The sequence below is a fragment of the Ceratotherium simum genome, chromosome 19 (assembly GCF_057802395.1).
Source record: "Ceratotherium simum simum isolate JZ-2026a chromosome 19, ASM5780239v1, whole genome shotgun sequence".
Classification (NCBI taxonomy): domain Eukaryota; kingdom Metazoa; phylum Chordata; class Mammalia; order Perissodactyla; family Rhinocerotidae; genus Ceratotherium; species Ceratotherium simum.
The window spans coordinates 33,197,244-33,204,273 of NC_141918.1; the positions used below are offsets into that span (position 1 = coordinate 33,197,244).

Sequence of the window (7,030 nt, forward strand, 5' to 3'; positions counted from 1 at the left end):
CAGATGCACGTGGCTAGTGGATATTACATTGAATTGAACAGCACAATTCTAGATGTTATACCTCTTACAATACAGTTTATTTTGGGGGAGGTTTTTGATTACTGTTTCAATCTCTTTACTCGTGATTGGTTTATTCAGATTCTCTATTTCTTCTTGATTCAATTTTCAGAGGTTGTATGAGTTTAAGAATTTATCCATTTCTTCTAGATTGTCCAATTTGTTGGCATATAGTTATTCATAGTATTCTCTTATAATCCTTTGTAATTCTGTGGTATCTGTTGTAATTTCTCCTCTTTCATTTTTAATTTTACTTATTTGAACCTTCTCTCTTTTTTTCCTAGTGAGTCTGGCTAAGGGTTTGTCAATTTTGTTTATCTTCTCAAAGAACCAGCTCTTAGTTTCATTGATCCTTTCTACTGTGTTTTTAGTCTCTATTTCATTTATTTATGCTCTAATTTTTATTATTTCTCTCCTTCTGCTGACTTTGTGCTTTTTTTGTTCTTCTTTTTCTAGTTCTGTTAGGTGTAATTTAAGATTACTTATTTGAGATTTTTCTTGTTTGTTGAGGTAGGCTTGTATTATAAATTTCGCTCTTAGCACTGCTTATGCTGCATCCCATAAGAGTTGGTATGTTGTGTTTTCATTTTCCTTTTTCTCCAGGTATTTTTTTATTTCTCCCTTCATTTCTTCATTGATCCAATGGTTGTTCAGTAGCATGTTGTTTAGTCTCCACATATTTGTGACTTCCCCAGCCTTTTTCTTGTGGTTGATTTCTAGTTTCACAGCATTGTAGTTGGAAAAGATGCTTGATATAATTTCAATCTTCGTAAACTTATTGAGCCTTGCTTTGTTTCCCAACATATGATCTATCTTTGAGAATGTTCCATGTGCACTTGAGAAGAATGTGTATTCTGCTGTTTTTGGATTGAATGTTCTATATATATCTATTAAGTCCATCTGGTCTAGCATTTCATTTAAGGTCACTGTTTCCTTGTTGACTTTCTGTCTGGACCATCTATCCATTGACGTAAGTGGGGTGTCGAGGTCCCCTACTATTATTGTGTTGCTGTCAATTTCTCCCTTTAGGTCTGTTAACAGTTGCTTTATATACTTTGGTGCTCCTGTGTTAGGTGCATATATATTCATAAGTGTTATATTCTCTTGGTGGAATGTCCCTTTTATCATTATATAATGCCTGTTTTTGTCTCTTGTTATCTTTAAGTCTGCTTTTTCTGATATAAGTATAACAATACCTGCTTTCTTTTGCTTGCCATTTGCTTGGAGTACCATCTTCCATCCTTTCACTCTAAGCCTATGTTTGTCTTTAGAACTGAGATGTGTTTCATGGAGGAAGCATATTGTTGGGTCTTGGTTTTTTTTTTTTTTTTGTGAGGAAGATCAGCCCTGAGCTAACATCTGATGCCAATCCTCCTCTTTTTGCTGAGGAAGACTGGCCCTGGGCTAACATCCGTGCCCATCGTCCTCTGCTTTATATGTGATGCTGCCACAGCATGACTTGACAAGCAGTGCGTCGGTGTGTGCCCGGGATCCAAACCAGTGAACCCCGGACCACCGCAGTGGAGCGCTTGCACTTAACCACTACGCCACCAGGCCGGCCCTGGGTCTTGTTATTTAATCCATCCAGCCACTCTGTGTCTTTTGATTGGAGAATTCAATCCATTTACATTTAGAGTGATTATTGATATACAAGGGCTTAGTACTGCCATTTTATCTCTTATTTTCTGGTTTTTCTGTATTTCCATTGTTTCTTTTTCCTCATATTTCTGACTGTCATTTCAGTTTGGTGGTTTTCTGCGATGGTTTTCTCAGTTTTCTCTTTATTTATGATTTGTGGCTGTGCTCTGATTTTTTGTTTACTGGTCACTGTGAGGTTTGTATAGAAGATCTCATAGATGTGGTAGTCCATTTTCTGATAGCCTCTTATCGCCATTAGCCTAAGCAGGTTCCATCCCTTTCCCCGTCTCCTTTTGAGTGATTGTTGTCACAAATTGTTCTTGTCTGTGTTGTGAGTTTGTGACTAAATCAAAGTGTTTATAGTTATTTTTGGTGCTTTCCTTCCCTTTGTCTTTTCTGTTATAATTGCTTACTAACCTATTCTGATATAGAGCTGCAATTTTATGATTCTATCTGTCTATTGATCTCCTTGCTCAAGGTTTTGTAAACCTTTGCTTTGTAGTTGCAGATGGGAGGACTTCTTTCAACATTTCTTGTGAGGCAGGCCTAGTGGTGATGAACTCCCTCAGCTTTTGTTTATCTGGGAAAGCTTTTATTTTTCCATTGTATCTGAAGGATAGTTTCACTGGATAGAGTATTCTTGGCTGAAAGTTTTTGTCTTTCAGTATTTTGACTATATCATTCCATTCTCTCCTAGCCAGTAAGATTTCTGCTGAGAAATCTACTGAAATCCTGATGGGGTTCCTTTGTAGGTTATTTTATTCTATCTTGCTGCCCTTAATATTTTTTCTTTGTCATTTATTTTTTGCCAGTTTTTGTTTTGTTTTGTTTTTTGTGAGGAAGATTAGCCCTGAGGTAACATCCAATGCCAATCCTCCTCTTTTTGCTGAGGAAGATTGGCCCTGGGCTAACATCCACGCCCATCTTCCTCTACTTTATATGGGATGCCACCACAGCATGGCTTGACAAGCAGTCCATCAGTCTGCACCCAGGATCTGAACCTGTGAACCCCAGGCCACCCAAGTGGAGCATGCAAACTTAACCTCTACACCACCAGGCTGGCCCCTTCTGTCAGTTTTAATAGCATATGCCTTGGAGAAGGTCTTTTTGCATTGATGTAATTAGGAGTTCTATCAGCTTCATGTACTTGTAAATCCACTTCCTTCCCCAGGTTTGGGAAGTTCTTAGCTATTATTTCTTTGAACAACCTCTCTGCTCCTTTGTCTCTCTCTTCTCCCTCTGGAATACCTATAATACCTTATGTTGCTTTTCCTAATTGAGCTGGATATTTCTCAAAGTATTTCTTCACTTTTTTAAAAAAATCTTAGTTCTCTCTCCTCCTCCACCTGAAGCATTTCTATATTTCTGTCCTCTAAATCACTAATTCTGTCCTCCATAACGTCAGCTCTATTTTTTATGGATTCTAGATTATTTTTTATCTCATTAATTGTATTCTTCATATCCAGAATCTCTGTTGGGGTTTTTTTCAGAGTTTTGATCTCTTTGGTGAAGTAGTCCTTCTGCTTATTAATTTTATTCCTGAGCTCATTGAACTGCCTTTCTGAGTTTTCTTGTAACTCGTTGAGTTTCTTTATGACAACTATTTTGAATTCTCTGTCATTTAGATTGCAAATTTCTGTGACTTCAGGATTGGTTTCTAGAGACTTGTCATTTTTATTCTGCTCTGAAGTGTTAATGTAGTTCTTCGTGGTGTTTGATGAATTGATTCTTTGCCAGCACATTTGTGGTAGTATCAGGTCATAGATTCCACCTGCCATGGCTGGGGGGCAGGCAGGAGCTGTTTTCTGATCCAGCCCCATCTGCTGGAAGTTGTGTCAGTAGTGCTCCTCTGCATTTATGTGCTAGCCACAGCCACTTGGTGGGTCATGCACACACACACAGGTAGGGCCTTTGTGCTCTGCCGGTGGGTCACTCTGGTGCTGAACCACTGTGCTGGCAGAGGACCAGCTGAGCTGGTGCACTAGACGGGAGGGAAGAGGCTCTTTCTTTTGCACGTGGGCCAGCTCTGCACTCACGGGTGGCTGAGCTGATCTGCTGTGCTTGGTGGGGGCTTCTTCATCCAGGCTGAGCTGTGCCACTAGGTAGGAAGCATTCCCACAGGTGGGACTGCTGCAGCATGGTGGGGGCTCTCATGGGCCGAGCTACCACTCAGAAAGCAGTCACGCACAGGTCAGGCTGCCCCCACCTCCGCTTACAGTTGTGCCAGCCACAGCAACCTAGATCACTGCCACCAGGGAGGGGGAGGGGTCCACTCACCTAGTTCCGCTGCTTCCAAGGGATCCAGTCCCCCTACCTTCAGATGTATGGCTGCATGGATCTCTTAAATGTCCTATTGTGCTGTGTAGGGAATCCTTTGTTGGTTAATGAATGTCTGTTTAGTTGTAACTTAGAGGGGAGAGACAAAGGGAACAACTCACTCCCCCATGATGCTGACATCACTCCTCCTACAATACAGTTTAATTTTGCCTTGTTTTGGAGTAGCTATAGATTCATTCTGAGTTTTTTTCTTCAAAGCCTCAATTTTTTACTAATGCTGAGCCAATGCATTGTCACTGGTCCTATAAGTACACCCTCCATGTAGTGGGAGAAATCCATTTTGTGTTAACTAGGGAAAGCATGTTCTCTGTCATTCTTGATTCTTCCTTGTGACTATGTATTCTAAGTCTAGCTCAGTCCTCTCTCCTGATTGTACTTCCTGGTCTCCTAACTGGATTCCTGGAATCTGGAATTCAGAGTCTGAACTGATTTTCTATAGGCCTTCTGTTTATTCTTATATTATGTATGTCATTTATTAATTCTATGAATACTGAATTATTCTATGAATAATACAGGAACACCTACCAAGAGCCAGGTGGGAGCTGTGCTGGGTTCTGAGCTGAGAGAGACAAGTAAGACATAATACCTTCTCCAGCATCAACTGGTCTCCTGTTCTAATCTGCCAATTTTGGGCATTTGGTTTCTGTCCTTGACTCCTTATCTCAAGTTCTATATCTTGGTTTTACATCATTTTATTTGAAGGTGGGTAGGGATGAGGTAGAATGTGGGGAGGGGGAGCAGAAAGAGGAACTGAGAGATGTATTGTGAAATTCTAGGGAAAAACAGACCAAACTCTCTAGAGTCTGTGTATTCTTTTTCTAGTAAAAGAGAAAGAAAAATCTCTCAATCATAAGCTTTTCACGGCCAGTAGTCAACTTGCCTGTCTTCTCTAACCATTTCCTCCTCCTTTATATCTCCACAGCTTTCTAAATCATGTTCAAAATATGGTCTGTGGAAACACCAACAATAAAAAGAGACTCTTGATTTTGTTTACTTGTTTGATTTCCTGACTTCTTTAAATAACTAGGGCTAGGCAAAGACTCTATCTTATTCTGTATATAAAATCGTGCCCATCTCATTGGGAGCTTATTGATTGAAAAATAGACACCCTCTAAAGTCTCCTCATCCAGGTGAGGCAAAGGAGAGCAGAGCAAGGAAATGAGATGGTCTCAGGGAAAGAGGACAGAAGAAGCTATTTGCCCTCAGGGAAATAGGTGCTGCTTTGCTTCTCTGAAGTCCATCACAGCTATTTCTGGGGGATGGGTTCTTACAACCTTGGACCTGTATTTCCTTCAATACTGCCATATTGTTCCAAACAGCCCTTGATCAACCAGAGTTAGTCATGGACCAGTTCTCTGCAAGATTCTTCCCGCATCCCATCTCTCTCCATCCTTTATCTTAACTTCCTGAGGCCAGGCTCTCAGGTGACGCTTCCCAGGGTTGGCTAACTAATCCAAGGGAAAAAATCCACACAAACGTAAGACTAGAGGGAAAAAAGTCACCTATATCCCCCCAGTAGGGTACTCTCTTCTGGGGTCAATGGTATGTTAGGCCTTTGGAAGAAGAGCTTTCAGGTGCCCCTAACTGCGCCACAGCAATGGGGGGCATCCAGGGCAGACGGAAGGGAGAGAAGGCCCACCTAACCCCTCTGTCTTAGAGAACTGATATCTTTTTGTTGTTGTTGTTGTTGTCCAAGGTTTATTGAAAATATTACAGCAGAGCAGAAAGATTCAAACAGCTCCACATGGTGTTTTGAAATTCATCCCAACCGTAGGCTGAGTGACCTGCAGTTTGGACAGACTGCCAGAGTCCGAGAGTTTCAGCATTTCCTTAGCGTCTTCACTGCTTCAGAGATCTTCTGATCCAGGGCTATGACCTCAGGAACATAATTAACTCTCGTTTCTCTCTCCTTCTCCTGCAGCTTGATGGAGATAGCTCTCACGGGGCCTCTCCGAATCCACTTCGATCCTGCGATCTTGTGGAGCTTCTTGCGGGGAATAATGGCAATCTCCTCGCACATGTGTTTGTCGGTGTGGAAGTCCTTGCCCCGGCGCATGAAATACTTCTCAATGATGACCCGGGCTGCCTTCTTCACGGTTTTGGTGCGAACATGGTCCATGTTGGTGGGTCACTGGTAAAAGAGAAGAGGACTGATATCTTGCTCTTAAAATAGAAATAGGAAATATTATGTCTCTATATAGGAAAACAGGCGAAGTAATGGGAGGTTCTGAAGGAAGGCTATGATGAAGGTCAGGAGGCTTGGAATCTTGTCACTGTCATGCTGTTAATGCACATGGGTTCATGGAGTAGTCAAAACACAGTCGTTTTCTTTTTCCCAGCCTCAGTTTCTCCATTTGTAAGATGGGTGCATTGGACTGGATCAGTGTTTTTCAATCCTCAAATTAAAACTCATTGGTAGGTTATGAAGTCAAGTTAGAGTTTTCACGGGCAGGTTGTTTTTTTTTAATGAAATAAAATAGAATGCGCTGTTGTACTTAGTAACTGTTTTGTTAAACTTTTGTTCCAATTCGTGTGTGTGTGTGTGTGTGTGTGTGTGTACTGGGTATGACATCAAATATGTTTCTAACTGTGGGTCACAGTAAAAAATGTTTTTAAAACATAAGAATTCATGATTCCTGAGGTTCCTTCTGTGTTTTCGGTTTCCCTGTGTCTGCAGAAGGCACTCCTTAGGGATTCACCTCCACGGTGACTTGGGAGAACAAGTTTCCATGATGCCATCCCAAACCCTCAACCCAAGCAGGCAGTCTTTGTATTGATCCCGTGACATGCATGACCCCTCAGAAGGTGAGGAGGGCTGAGCCAGGTTGTTAAACAACACTGATTCCAAGACACCTTGTGAGCTTTTATATCATGGACACAGTTTTTTGCACATTGTGGACCCTTTGATTTCATTATGATGCTTAGAAGAGATTCTCACTTTAAACAGGAAGTTGAACAAAATAATAAGATCCCATATCTAGAGGTAATATTGTATGAT

General features: G+C 41.2%; 1 pseudogene; it reads right to left on the minus strand.

Moving 5' to 3' along the window:
• Positions 1-5,762: 5,762 nt before the first annotated feature.
• LOC101398840 (small ribosomal subunit protein eS17 pseudogene) lies at positions 5,763-6,151 on the minus strand (annotated as a pseudogene).
• Between the last annotated feature and the right edge of the window lie 879 nt (positions 6,152-7,030).